General features: G+C 41.0%; 1 protein-coding gene across 7 annotated transcripts in view; it reads right to left on the bottom strand.

Annotated features, from left to right (window-relative positions):
- Positions 1 to 14,871, bottom strand: part of LOC107378920 (plectin) — a 150,948-nt gene that overhangs the window by 42,712 nt on the left and 93,365 nt on the right. The window lies entirely within an intron of this gene.

The raw sequence follows: 14,871 nt of genomic DNA, 5'->3' as shown, positions 1-14,871 counted from the left end.
ACTGACTGAAAAGCTAATTCAGGCCGTTGGACAGCCGGTAGCAGCAGGATTTTTAAATAGATCCCGCACTAGAGAGAACTCAGAGGAGGATTCTCTAAATCTGGCCTTGTGTCTCGCTGATCTTCAATTTCTGGGGATCAGACAGAAAGAGGTGATGAAGAGGCTCTGCAGCACAACTAATGCACGTGTCTCCCTCTGCAGGAGAGAGAGATGAAACGCGTTCAGGAACTTTAAATTAGAATTAAATGGAATAAAAATAGTGACTTTTACAAAAAGTGTAAATTGTGTATAAGTAATTAAGAAATTTAAATTAAAATCTGTATCTTTTAGTTCTAGTGTACAATGTTGATTGCTAGACTATTTGAAAAATGTATCAGCTGTTTTATTAAGTCTAAAGTTAACCCTCAACTGGCCAATTGGCTTCACAGGAAGGTAACAACTCTAAATACAATAACAGCTGCTGACATTTAGTCGAATCTGGCACTGTTTCAAAAATAAAGAGTGTGCCAGTCAACTGGGTTATTGTCACATGATTATTGCATAAAGAGAACTTCTCATTCCCACTCCTTTACAAATTTGGCTTCCTAATTTTCATGTGATGTACCATGTGTGGTATTTCTATAAGCCTTTGTACTTCCAGCCACAAAGAGCTGTGTAAATGTGGAAAAACGAGAAGTTAGGAGAAGTTTCTATGGCAACAAGTAGAAACAGAAAGTGACTCTCAGGCACTGCTGCTCCAGAGGAGCCTCCCGGAGCACACCAACCTGCACCAAATATGTTCAACTGGTGGAGGGAACTCAAACGTTTGGCCACTAGATGGCACCAAAGAACAACCACAATGACCAAAAGTATGCTGCCATTATTGATAAAATCTCGCTACAAAATAAATTAAATACTAATAACATTATTATTTTTTTAATTTCAAATTCAAACTCCAGAGGAATGAGGAAAATAATGAGTTCATTTTCTTTGGTTTGCAAACATACATTTTTGTTGGTTTTTCTGATTTATGTCAAACACGTAAAAAGAAGCACAAGATTGGGGATTTTTACTTTGAACTGAAGTTATTCTGAATCTAAATCAATCCACCAATCAAGCAATAATAGTAATTTAGTGCAAGTTGGACAAAACTTGAAATAAATCATGTTTGAGACACCAGATTGATGCAAGATTTTAGGTGGAAAAAGTATAAACTTACATAAAATTTTGATCTAATCAAACTGATCGTATTTGCATAGAAAAAAACACATTTTCCAGATATTCTGTAGGGGTGACAGCTCAGAAAAGCACATCTTGGATCAGAATAAGCGAACCAGGAGGGATTTTTCTTTCTGAGTAAAAACCAAAACAGAAACACTCATTTCTGATCTAACCCCAACCTTCAACCCCAAACGAGACATTAGAAGCTGTTTCGATTCAAGCCATGAGCTTCAAAAACAAGAACCTCTGGTGTGAAGGCATGTCTAGAACCATCTGCAGAACACCTAAGTGGCTGACAGAAGCCTCTCCCAGCTAGACACAGGTGTACTAAAGAATCTGTCTACAGTCAAAGCATGTGCAGCGTGTGTGAGTAATAATAAAAGCAGCATCTGGCAGGAACATTCCAGATGCTTTGTAATAAAGCATGCTTCAGAATGTACCATGCAATGATTCTCTACTCTGGTTTCTTGTTTCAAGGCAACAAATCAGTTTTAAAAAGGTTTATAAGGAACAATTCTTTCAACACTGAATCCCAAGTACTTATTATGGAAGAACATTGTGTGCTGCAACAAGAGATCATTAAAACATCATAAAACCAATACGGCTGAGTCAATAACGTATAATCTGTGTAGTCTCTATAGTCCCCTCTGAATCCGCTCAACCCTCCCTATCCAGTCACTCACCTACACAGCACAGCCTAGTGTGCAGGTGTCCCAGCCGCCCTTTGTAGAAGCGTAAAATATCACCCATGATTCTGACGTCAACACATGGACGCTGCTGAGGTCCCTTTGATTTTAGCCAACCTGAGCAGGTGGTGTGAACGCAGCAAACAGGAACAACTTTCTAGCAGCTTCTTTGTTCCTGCCCCTTCAGTTGTGGACTAAATGAAATACAGCAGACAGGTAAATCATGTTTCTCACCAAGAGGCTGTTTTGTTTCATCGTTTGGCTCATTAACCACAAAAACCATCACAAGCTGTCCCAACAAACCATACAGATCTGTGTTATAAAGTATTCTGACCCTTTCTGCCATTGCCAGTTCCCCCCAAAAGTAAAAAGTGAAACAGCAACTATGATGTTCCATCTCTAAACTCAGATGTGTGTTGTTCTACCATCCAATCTAAATCAGTGTTTTCTAAATGGCTCTTATCAGTGGCAGAATGTCAACTTCTTTTTATAACATATTAAAAGAGGGATGCTACATGTTGTCTAATGGTTCCCCTGAAGCAACAGATTGCATTGATGCCCTTTACTCAGATCAGTTATCCAACGACCCAAGGCTCTACAAACTCAACAAACTCTTAGCTTCAGGACGTGTGAAGCATTACGTCCTTAACAATAAATCTGTTATCAGCGTTAAGATCTGGAGATCCATCTAATAAAACTCCATACAAATATGTGGGAATAGCATTGGAAGCATAAAGAAGTAAGAAGAAGGCAGAGAAGAAGAAGAAGAAGAAGAAGACAGAGAAGAAGAAGAAGAAGAAGAAAAAGAAGAAGAAAAGAAGAGAAGAAGAAGAAAAGAAAATAAAAAAGAAGAAGAAAGAGAAGAAAACAGAAAAGAAGAAAAAAGAAGAAGAAAAAAGAGAAGAAAACAGAAAAGAAGAAGAAAAAGAGAAGAAGAAAAAGAAGAAGACGAAGAAAAAAAGAAGAAGAAAAAAAGAAGAAAAAGAAAAAGAAGAAGAAGAAGACGGAGAAGAAGAAGAAGACGGAGAAGAAGAAGAAAAAGAAAAAGAAGAAGAAGAAGAAGAAGAAGAAAAGAAAAGACAAAAGAAGAAGAAAGAGAAGAAAACAGAAGAGAAGAAGAAAAAAGAAGAAGAAAAAAGAGAAGAAAACAGAAAAGAAGAAGAAAAAGAGAAGAAGAAGAAGAAGACGAAGAAAAAAAGAAGAAGAAGAAAAAGAAAGAGAAGAAAAAGGAGAAGAAGAAAAAGAGGAAAGAGGAGAAGAAGAGAAAAAGAAGAAGAAAAAAAGAAGAAAAAGAAAACGGAGAAGAAGAAGACGAAGAAGAAGAAAAAGAAAAAGAAGAAGAAGAAGAAGAAAAAAAGAAGAAAAAGAAATAGAAGAAAAAGAAAATGGAGAAGAAGAAGACGGAGAAGAAGAAGAAGACGGAGAAGAAGAAGAAAAAGAAAAAGAAGAAGAAGAAGAAGAAAAGAAAAGAAAAAAGAAGAAGAAAGAGAAGAAAACAGAAGAGAAGAAGAAAAAAGAAGAAAAAAGAGAAGAAAACAGAAAAGAAGAAGAAAAAGAGAAGAAGACGAAGAAAAAAAGAAGAAGAAGAAAAAGAAAGAGAAGAAAAAGGAGAAGAAGAAAAAGAGGAAAGAGGAGAAGAAGAGAAAAAGAAGAAGAAAAAGAAAAAGACAACGGAGAAGAAGAAGAAGATGGAGAAGAAGAAGAAAAAGAAAAAGAAGAAGAAGAAGAAGAGGTGATATATCTAACTTATGGTAGACTTTGTATTACAATACTTGTGGAACAAATGTCATGTTCCTGAGCTGAGGTGAGCACTCTTTCCACAATAACAATCTCTGAGGAAATTTTCCACTGGTGAGGAGCGGAGGGAGCTGCAGGTGTGCCGAATCTCCAATCTGGAAGTCGGGTATAAAGGGAGGATGGAGACACCACACTACGCCGGATGATTGCACCTGTAAGGTAGCCCCAGCCTCTCGACTGTTTGCTCGTTTGCTTGTTAGACTTTGATATTGGATTATTGGCTCTGAACCTTGGACTGTTTTTCTAGATTACGCTTTTGGATTCTCCTCTGAACCCTGTTTGTTTACTCTGCTCAGGATACTCCACTCTACACACTTCTTTCGCCGCTCGAACCTCGGATTTCCAGAACCACGTCCCATCCTCCTCTTCAACACCTGCCCGTTTATCTCCGCTGCCTCACCCGCCTCAGCCCGCTGAACCTCCTCCTGCACTCACCTTGGCTACCCACCTTCCCGCACATATTGGACTATTATATGGACCAAAGCCAAACGGCACACCCTCACTGGATTTACCAGTGCACTTTTTGTTCCTATTTTAAAATACAGAAGTTATTTTATTCACCCAGTGAAGTCGTGTTGATTCTGCATGTCTTGGGTCAAACATCTCCCTCGAGTCATGACAACAAAATCTAATTTCGTAAAACTTAGATACGTGAACTATTAGAGCAACAAACAGGACAACAATATGACTCCAGCAAATGAGTCATTTCAGACACCAGAGGCAAAGACCTGACCTATGTGAGTTTTACATTATTTACAGAATCAACAGATTCTGGGTCTTTTCTCAGGAGCTGAACGAACACACAGCAGAGGTCAGACTCGAGCGAACACATGGCTGCCATAAGCAGCTGTGACAACAAACAGCCACCATATGTTAAATGGAGACTTATGACAAAGGCAAGAAAACAGAGAAGTTGTCAGCCGGACATTAAAGATGAAATCACAAGTAGAGTAGTGATGTATTATTAAGAAAAGGATGAGTAACAGAAAATCTGGATTATTTATTAAAATTATATTTTATGTAACACAACAGAGCAGAAATAAACACGTAATGATAGACAAGCTAAGTCATGAAGACAGTTTGTTCTGATGTGAATAAAAGTTCTTTAGAAGCAGTCTGAGGCCTTTTGGAGTATTTCTGTCTATTTTCTGGTTTCTCTTCTGAGAACGTTGTTCTAATTTATATGGTTGTTTTTAAATATAGCTCAGGCTTTTTGCATCAGTAGATAAAATCAGCGTTTGTTTACTATTTGTGTTGCTAAAGGCTAACCAGAAGAATGCAGACGAGAAAGGACGTGTGCTGCCACCTACTGTGCTGGAGTGGAAAGAGCTTCATTTGACAGTTTACTTTTCTAACGTATATAAACAAGGATAAAGGCTCCAGGTGTATTATTTTAGATCAACTTAGATGTGCATGTAAGCTCACTGAGTGAGGGAAACCCTTTGTATAAAACAGCTGAGACCAGTAAGTGTGGACCCATCCTGACTGGAAGTCACTGGGGGTATTTATATAAACTTGCAGCCTCAGACTTGCTGTGTCTCTATGGGAAGCTTATGAATAAATCACCATCTCCCACGAAACTCCATGCGAGTACTCATCTCACAATGCTTGTTCATTTTTCCCAAAGAACACGAGAAGTTTGTCTCTGGTTTCTGATTTCCTGCAGCGAGGTTTCATGTTTGTGAAATGACTAATGCCCTCTGGTTTCTGAGCAAAGACCCCAGTGGTGAAAGCTGCTCAGGCTTACCTACAGTCACAAGGGCTGTAAAAACATACACACAGTGCAGTAAGTATAGGATTATTTGGGACTTCTTGGTGTTTCCAGGAAGAGTATCGACTTTTCCACAAACCAGGCCAAAGAAAGAGCTGGAGTCAGGACCATCCTGGACCACTCAGCTCTGTTGAAGCTTAACTTTAACCTTTATGCTTTATGATTTTCATGCAATTGTTAAAAAAAAATTAAATAAAATTGAATGACAATCTACAATCAGTTTCTGTTCAGGAGAACTGTAGAGAAAACGTTCTACCAGGAACAACCAGCTCTTCAGCTTGTTATACCTGAGAAAAAAATTCCTTACAGGTTCCTAAAACAAAACCATTTCTAATCGATTAATGGCAACATCCCTTATTTCAGACTACCCTAGAAGAAGATGCAGGAGCCTAAAGGTTGGTTTATGCTTGACGCGTCCACGAGGTTCGCACGGCTCCGTGCGGAAAAGTTGCGTCATTTTAACAACCACGCCCCTCCACCGCGCCTACGCACGGCCCAAACTTTCCGCACCACGCACCTCGGAAATTTTCTAACCACGCGGACGGTCGGATGCGGAAAAACATGGCGGACTGGCAAGAACTAGTATGGCAGAGGTTCGTAAATACAGACATTTGTATGAATCAGCTCTCAGAGATCACCGTGATCAACATGTTTTTAATAATTCTTGGAGAGAAATAGCTCGTACTGTCGGAAAAGATGAGGACGCTGTTAAAAATGCTGGAATGCCATGTTGTAAACAGTCATTTCTACTTCTACTATGGTGTAGTGTTGGATGCATGCCGTAGAGCTCCATGCTGCCCCGTTCAGTTTGGGAGAATATTGGCTCACCGCAGAGACGAGCCGCATGAACCAAAAACGCTGCAATTTGTGAAGCGCGTTCCATCCGCAAGCCGCATCACCGCGCGGAAAGTGAATACGTCAAGCATAAACCAAGCTTTATGTGTGTTGTCTGTTCATGGCAGCTCATGCAGAGAGGGTCGAATGGTGAAAGGGGGACAGCTTAACCTAGAAGCCCCATGAGAACATCAGAGACCAACACTGACAGCAGCCCATATTTCAGAAGTAGAACATGAGCAGAGAGGAATGTCAGAGAGAAGGAAAACATGAAGCCACCGATCAGCAAATAATAGACATTTGTTCTTAAAAAGATAAAACACGTTCAAATATTTTATAGGTAAACTTTGCTATCTTTTGCATGATTAACCCTCACAGGCTCAAAATAAGTTTTGAATAAAGGACGAACAACGAAGTCCTTCAGGGGTTCTTCTGAGTTAAAAAATGCTCATGAGATGCGTATGTGGAGTGACCAGGTAGGTAGGTCTTAATGCTGCAAATCTGCAACGCCTGCCTCCAGAGAGTTAACCACATTCTAAACAATACTATCTTTTAAAATTCTTCTAAGAATCCGTTTCCTCAAAACTATGAGGTTTCACCACATTCTTCCTGCAAAGATAAGATAATATCAACACGTTCCCAAGATTTCATCTCTGCTGTTTTCAGCTATTATGATGAAAGCAACAATAGGGTGTGTGTTCTGCCAAGATAAAAGCACTGGAGGCCATGCTACAAGGACTGGGTGTAATCCAGCCTCCACCATCTGGCAGAAGTTCTTCTACATAGATGCGTCATGTTTATTTAGGGTCAAACTAAATAATCACAGCTTCTAATGAACAGAATCTTTTGTCAGTCTAAAGGGTGGTAGCTTGCTAAGGGAGTGGCTGCTGTGACAGATAATAAAAAAAATTGCAATATGGAACACACACACACACACACACACACACACACACACACACACACACACACACACACACACACACACACACACACACACACACACACCTGGAATAAAAGAGAAGAAATGAGTGAAGACATTTTCTCCAAGGTGAGTTTTCACTATAAACTGATCAGACTATCATAACTCGGGGCACACTAGGAAACTGCACCATGACCTAACACCCTAACCCTCACAGCTGAACACAAACACACTCTTTAGTCAGTGGGCAGGACTGTAGCAGAGAAACAGGCTCTTCCAGCTGGCCACTGGGAGTAAAACATGTAAACACCATCAACATCTGGGACTAAAGGGGAGTGTAAACACAAAAAAGGTGTGTTATCTCAGAAACAGTGACCCCTGCAAAACACGAAGGTAAATGACTACATTTCACCTTATAAATGTATATAATGAAGAGACAGAATACCCTGACTACTACAGAAACACCCTCGAGTTCAGTTCAGAAAATCAGCAGAATAAATGGGACAAACTCTCCTGGATCACAGCGCTTGGATCTTGTTTCCTCTTTAGTCCTCGTGTCACACAACTGAAACTGTTCTGGTTTCTACAGAAAAGGGAAACGTGAAGAATTTGCATTAAAGTGTACCAGCTCTAGACTGTAGATGATCCTTTTCAGGTGTGATATTCATCCATCCAGTCCATAGTTACAAATGTTTATAATCTGGATATAACTTTTTTTTCAGCTTTTTTGTTTCTCAACATCCATCATTTGAGTTATTGGCTAATAAATTAAGGTAAACTATCAAATTGCAGACAAGGTGAATGTTTTTGTTCTGAAAGTAAAATAGATGCTTGGAAGATAATCTAAGATGAGAATATACGGTAGATTTTGTTCCTCTTTCACAAATTAGCGCTATTTTGTATTATTATCATCATGAGCGCTGCTTTAGTATTTAAACACTATGACTCAGAGGATAACATAACCAGAGAGCAGAACTCATCGATCAAGTAAATACATGTGCATTTGGGAAATAAAGGGTTTGTCGCAACTAATCTGACCAACTTGTAAATATTTATGCATCACCTTCCTGCCATAAGCACCTCTAATGGGTTTTTCAGCAGCTTTCTAAAAGTGTCTCCAAACTGGGGCAGTAGAGATGTTATAGGGGAATTTTCAGGCAAAAGGAGGCCAGAGGGGGTGAGTCCAGGCTGCTGTGACAGGTGGATCTTCAGTGGCAGGGGGAGGGGGTTAGCGTTGGCATGGAGAGGACATTCCTGACAGTTGTTCACCCTGAAGTGTTTACGGAAAGATGTAAAGCTACCAGATTTTACCTTCCTGAGCTTTTCAGCTTTTATGTCGGATCTTTAAAATGACTATTTTGCAGACCGGTGGGTCAGAGCTGACATGAGCTGGGTTAATATTTGGTAAAAATACAAAATTAAACAAGGTCATTCATGTATGTGTCTACAGGAGAAGGAGGGTCATTTTGGGTCTGATGTCTGTAAAAATCGTTCAGTGATTTCAAAGTTTTCTCACTCTAGTATTTCTAGTTCTTCACATTAGAAATTCAAGTAAAACAAGCAAAACATCAGTGTTTTACCTGAATACCTACATTTTTTCTCCATTCTATCAGCTTTTAGGAAAGCTTTCATGAATATTTTTATTTTATTTTGTGGGTTTGATTTATTCTCCTGTGTTGTTTCACATCAGAACATTATTTCTTGTTTAATGTTACATAAATCTGTTTAAATTTGTAAATATATTTAATATAGATTAATGCTTATATTGTATTCTTATACACAATATGAATTAATACATAAGTAAGTTAATATTGTGGCACCAAAATATTTCATTTATGTATTATCCTGTTCATTTTGTGGCTAATAACAATAACATGTGTTATTCATATTTAAGTAGTTACCAAAAATGTTAATTTATTTTTATTAACCTGAAAAGTAATTGAAGATACTTTTAGGGAAACTATTAAGTGAATGTTTATTTAACCAGTGGCGTAAAGAATAAAGATGTTGTCTGGTATTTCTGGTGGCTAGCTTCTGAACATCTGAAAACATCTGCAAAATAAACAATAACAACATGTAAACTATCCAAAACATGGTGAAAAACAGAATCAATAACAACACATTTGGTCCAAACCAAACTAACACTGCTGTCTCTGCTTACTGATCATAAGCATAATCTATTTTCCTGATGATCTGATACTCATCTGTGAGTCGCACCCTTTAATTCCCTTTATGTCGTTACCTGGGCTGCTATCTACATTCCTGTCTCCTAGTAAAGCCATCATTATCAGACTTTGTTTACTTAGTGTGAAGTGTTTTAGTCATGTGGGAAACAGCATCTGATAGGTGTGTAACAGGTCCACACAGCAGAAGTGAACTCTTGGGATGAAACAGAGAAAAAGTCAAACATGGATCCTCCGTTTATGGTTTCATCAACACGGAGACTGGATGTACTTCAGGGGATGTGTTTGTGTTATGCTGCATGATAACAAGTCTGAAATAGCCTGAACACACACACACACACACACACACTGCTGTCTCACTGAAACACAACATGTGGACAAAAAGTTCTAAAATCATCCAGTGATCACAGATCAAAGCCGTGTGTTTGTTACCATCCGATGTCTGAAGACGGCCGGGGGTGGACACCTCTGACAGTGACAAATACAATAGTAAAAATAAAAGAGGAGGAAGTAATGCCTCAGCCCGCTACGTTTTAAATACAGAAATTAATCAGTGCTGTAGTCGCTGAAGGTTGTGGTTGAAGCTTCTGTCCGGTTGGAGCAGCGGCTGAGATCACAAGACTTCACACTGCGTGTTGCCAAAAGCAGCCAGCACACAGACACACGCCACAAAACAGTATGGCAACCTACCAGGTATGATCTTCATCTACGAGATAGCAGAGGGACAGTAGAGGAGGAGGAGGAGGAGGAAGGTGAAGGAGAAGGAGAAGGCAGCTGGCCGAACGGAAATGAGGAGGAATGAGGAGGACCAGCAACACTCCTGTTTGTTTGCTCCGTGCTGCCTCGCTCCCTCTTGTCTTAAACTTTGACAGGCTCTGCCTGCTGCTTGGATCCGTCAACCTGCTCCCCGTAGTCGGGGAGGGACAACACCCTGAACTCTGGGGAGGGGGGCAGGAGGGATGGTGGGGGGTGGGCAGCTGAGACAGGGAAACGAGGGCTGGAGCTGACAGAAGGCTATAAATACCCAACAGAGCCAGATGATCACAGAGTCACAGTTAGAAACTGATGGAAGCTCTCTGGCTGTCCACTCTGTCAGGTCTGCCGCCTCCCCTCCCCAACATAAGCAGACATAAGCAGACATAAGCAGACACCACCACCCTCTCAGCTTCTCCCTTTGAAGAGAACGGCGGCAGGTCAATTATCTGATATGAAGTCTCAGATCACAGCCCCGACAGCCCCGTGTCAGGTCCCACTCGAGTAGGTTCGATTCATAATGGGCAGAGTCTCTAATGAGAAAAAATATAGTCAGCAGTGATTGTGAAAGATCAGTTCTGATCGATAATACCAATGATATTAAACAACGTATATCCCAACTACAATCCTGTCGGTGTGTCCATGAGAACTAACAAGATTCCTGATGGATGTAGGTGGGATGACTTCAACTCCCTACGTTCAGCATCGACATTTGGAAAAGCAGACAGAAATATCTTTAAATATGCAAAGTGAGCTCCAACACTGATGAGATCGTTGCTCTATCAGAGCAGCCTCACAAAGGTTTTAAAGGCCCAGACCTCCACCTGCTGCTTTTGGGATTACACTAATGCTCCACATTCTCTAAATATAGAGTCCCATTAGATATAATGCTCGGGCAATTCCAAGTGTTGACAATTTGCTCCATTTCTGTGCAATGCCAAAGGCATTTCCACCCAGCGTTTATCCAGGGACCGGCTTCCCCCTCACTGAGACAATGCTACTACAAATGGCCAGGGATGAAATGAAGAGCATCCCAATCAAAGGAAGGAGGTTTGGAGAGGACGGCGTGGAATTCCTCCCTCAACATGCTGCGTTCACTCACGCAACTCAACCAGGACTCCACTCACACACTCGTTCAAGTTGGAACAGCTATCTGAAGCTTGCATCAAACAGATGGAGCGTCTGACTCAGTTTTACTTTAACAGAACCAGAAGTTAGACATGGTCACCTCTGCTCTACAGAAGAAAAAAAAAGGCAAATGACCTTGAAATAGTTCTTTTAGGGTTCTACAAGGTGACAGTCACCCACCCACTCACACACACATTCACACCACGGTGGTGATCAGGTACAACGTAGCCACGGCTGCCCCGAGCGCACTGACAGGCGAGTCATCGAGCATCGGCACCAGTGGTCCCTCAGACCACTACCAGCAGCTCAACCCTCCGATTACAGGGTGGGCACGTATCTCCTCTGTCATCATCGCCCCTTTATCTGGATCTTTAAGAAAAACAAACATCCTTCCTTCAGCTTTTTCACAGAACTGAAGTCATGCAAGTCAGCCTCCTCAATCCGGCTGGGAAATGACTAACAGTATAACTATCTTGGCCAAACCCGTAATATTCTCCACGTGTTATTGATCCTGGTTCGTGCTGCATTAACTGTTGCAGTGCTACGACAGATTTGGGATTCTGCATCACTTTTTTTTTGCCTGTAGCAGTTTTTGCTGCAACAAATCAGATGTTAAGTACCAAGTATCAGCGCAGCAGTTCAAAGATTCATACTGAAGCTCCTGCCAAACGCTTATCTAACTACATTTGACAAATGCTTCAGTCCAGAGACCTAAGGTCGGATTGGTCTTGGGTCATGCTCTCAGTACACAAAATATTTTAAAGTCAACATTTTCAGCATCAGGGCACAGAAAAGTGTTGGTTTGGTGTGTTCATGTCCCAGTTCTTAAAAGATATGCCGCTATGTGCTGACACTCATAATAAAGCACTAGAAGTGATTTCACCACTGGACTCAGCAGAAAGAGAAACCGCACAGCCGCTAAAGTCACTTAGCCAGTTTGGGCCAAACATTGGTGTTGGGCAGAAGCACAAACGGCAGCAGGAGAGTCGACTCAAGCTGCCAGATCACAACAACATCTTCTCACGGACAGGGTGAGTTAGGACTGTCATTAAGTCCCTGGTTTTTTATGTCTTTTAGCCCAAAAAGTCAGATTCCTACTTCTCAGAGGACTTCAGAGTGAGTCACACCATGAAAATGATGTTCCGAAAGGCACAAAGAAAGGCACAGAGCTGCAGCACACTGCGGTTGTTCATTTCCATCTGACAGTGGGCATAATTTCAGAGCTGAAAACAAGAAGGAGCTCTGAGGCATGTCTGGGATGTCATTTAGTTTAACTGCCTCTGGTGCCACGAGTGGGCAGAGTTTAAACACCCACACATGCATGTCCAGTCATTTCCAAGCTGTAAAGCTTGTGTTTGGGGCGATACGCTGCTACTTTCAAAATACGTCAAACCGTTCCTTTAAAAGACAAATCATCTGGTTTAACCCACTCAGGCTCTAAACAAGTTTCGATAAAAGGACGAACAACTAAGTCCTTCAGGGTACTTCTGAGTTAAAAACTGCACATGAAATACGCATGTGGAGTAACCAGGTTGGTAGGTTTCAACATTGCGAATCTGAAACGCCTGCCTCCAGAGGGTTAAAGGGACATTATGGAAATTTGACAGCCAAAACATGTATAGAAATAATAAATTTCTTCTCAATACAATGCCCTGGTCCTGTAGAATGAGCCCTGGCATTTTTACTGTGATTGCCTAGTTTTCTGTAAAATCACAGAAAAAGAGAGCTGCTTGGGTCGAGCAGACTGCTTCATGCGCGTTCACGCTCAGGCATCGCCCTCCGAACCGTTCTTAACTGGTACAGATACAAGTGATGTCACTGGCACGGTAGCTTGCCTAGTAAGACGTCGGACTTTTGTGCAGAAGACCCGGGTTCAATTCTGGATGTGAACTTAGTTTATTTAGAGTTTCTGTTTTACATTAATGGTATATTTTTTACAGTAAGATGCCCACATTTTTATTTGAGACTCACCGAACGGCATTGAATTCACAACTAAAAAAGATGTGGGTTCAACTTTCATTTTGGAATAATTTTTCAAGAGCATGCAGGAGGACTGACCCATCTTAAACTTTTGTCGGCTGTGCTGAAGAGAAAGATACAGAACCAAATTATTTAATTAATTAGCTGCAAGTTCTCCTGTCCTCTGTCCTCCGGGCCACACACACACGGAGCTGACGGTCTCAGCTGTTATTTTCGTTTAGGAGTGTGCACGTACAGCATGCGCGCCTCGTGCACGAGCCTACTATTGCAGCTGCCATTACGCTTTTGGCCTGAGGGGGCAATCGCGAGCATAAAAATTCAAAACGCTGTAAATTCCCTTTAAATAGGCACATTTTTGGGGCAAATGATTTTAATTAAAACACTTTTCACTACCTGTTGTTCACATCTCTGATTCACAGGAACAGAAAATGACTGAACATGATAAAAGGGGACGTGCCGAACTGTGAAATATTCCCGGGAGTAACTGAGTTGGTTGACAGCCGTTTAATTAGCCAGCATACCATGAATACCACACGTAGATGATAACAGCTGAAAAGGCACTGTTGGAAAACCACATCTATCCATCAGCGAGGAATTCTAACACTAAACGTAAGGTAAATCCTAAAGGAGCAGAAGAATACAGCTTCATTCTAAATGATGCAGGTTTTAATAAACCTCCTCTGGACAGAGATGCTAATGGACAGCAGATGTCAGTAGTGCACCGCTGTGTCCTTTGGTGTGAATGTCACACATCAGACTCTCGCCTCACGCACACATTTTAATGTTTCTGTTGTCAACGCAACCGTTTTTTACAGTTTCTGAAACGCAGCAATGAATTAAACTGTGTTGAGTGAATGATGGGCTTCATGATGTTTGCATGGAGAAACATGTTTTTCTCTTGCTGCAAAAGAACGACTTTTTCCTGATGAGTAACACAGACTGAATCAAGAGGCCAGGCTGCTAATCGAAAGCAGATCCTCTGTCACGTGTGGATCCAAACAAACACACCCATGAAGCAGAGAACAACTATCCCAACTTCCTGACTCAGTCTGTAGCTGACATCCACAGTAGACAACGCCCATGCAGCTCCTCCCTATCACTCTAAGAGCTAAAGAATGACAAGTATAAAACTACTTTTTCTATTTTTAAAAGTAAAATAAAAGCATATTTTCGAAATATGTCAGTGCTAAAAAGGAATAATTTATCCTTTAATAAAAAATGAACATCATTGAGCTAGATCTGTTCTGAACGTTTTCTGTATCCTTCTCACACCGCCACCATCCCTCTAATATTATTCACTTGCCATTACTTAATGGTAAGCAGTGGTGTGCTTATCTCTAATAAATAACAGACTGAGTAAAGAAGAAAAACAAGCACAGAATGTAAACCCGAGCCAAAAAACTATACAAGTGGAGCAATACTCCCACGAGAACCACACCTTCCGTCTCTGCAGACAGCCAGTGAGGCCGAATCCCAACAAACAGCCCCACCTTGTTGGACTGATGGCTGGTGCATAATCACTTTGGCAAACTCTCAGAGAAACTCCAGAGATTACTCCTCTCAGCATTAGGCAGTTGAACTCCAACTGAAATGGATTCTCCACCCAAAAGGTTTCACTTT

This window comes from Nothobranchius furzeri, chromosome 5 (genome assembly GCF_043380555.1).
Source record: "Nothobranchius furzeri strain GRZ-AD chromosome 5, NfurGRZ-RIMD1, whole genome shotgun sequence".
Lineage (NCBI taxonomy): Eukaryota > Metazoa > Chordata > Actinopteri > Cyprinodontiformes > Nothobranchiidae > Nothobranchius > Nothobranchius furzeri.
This window is presented reverse-complemented; position numbering and strand designations above follow the sequence as displayed.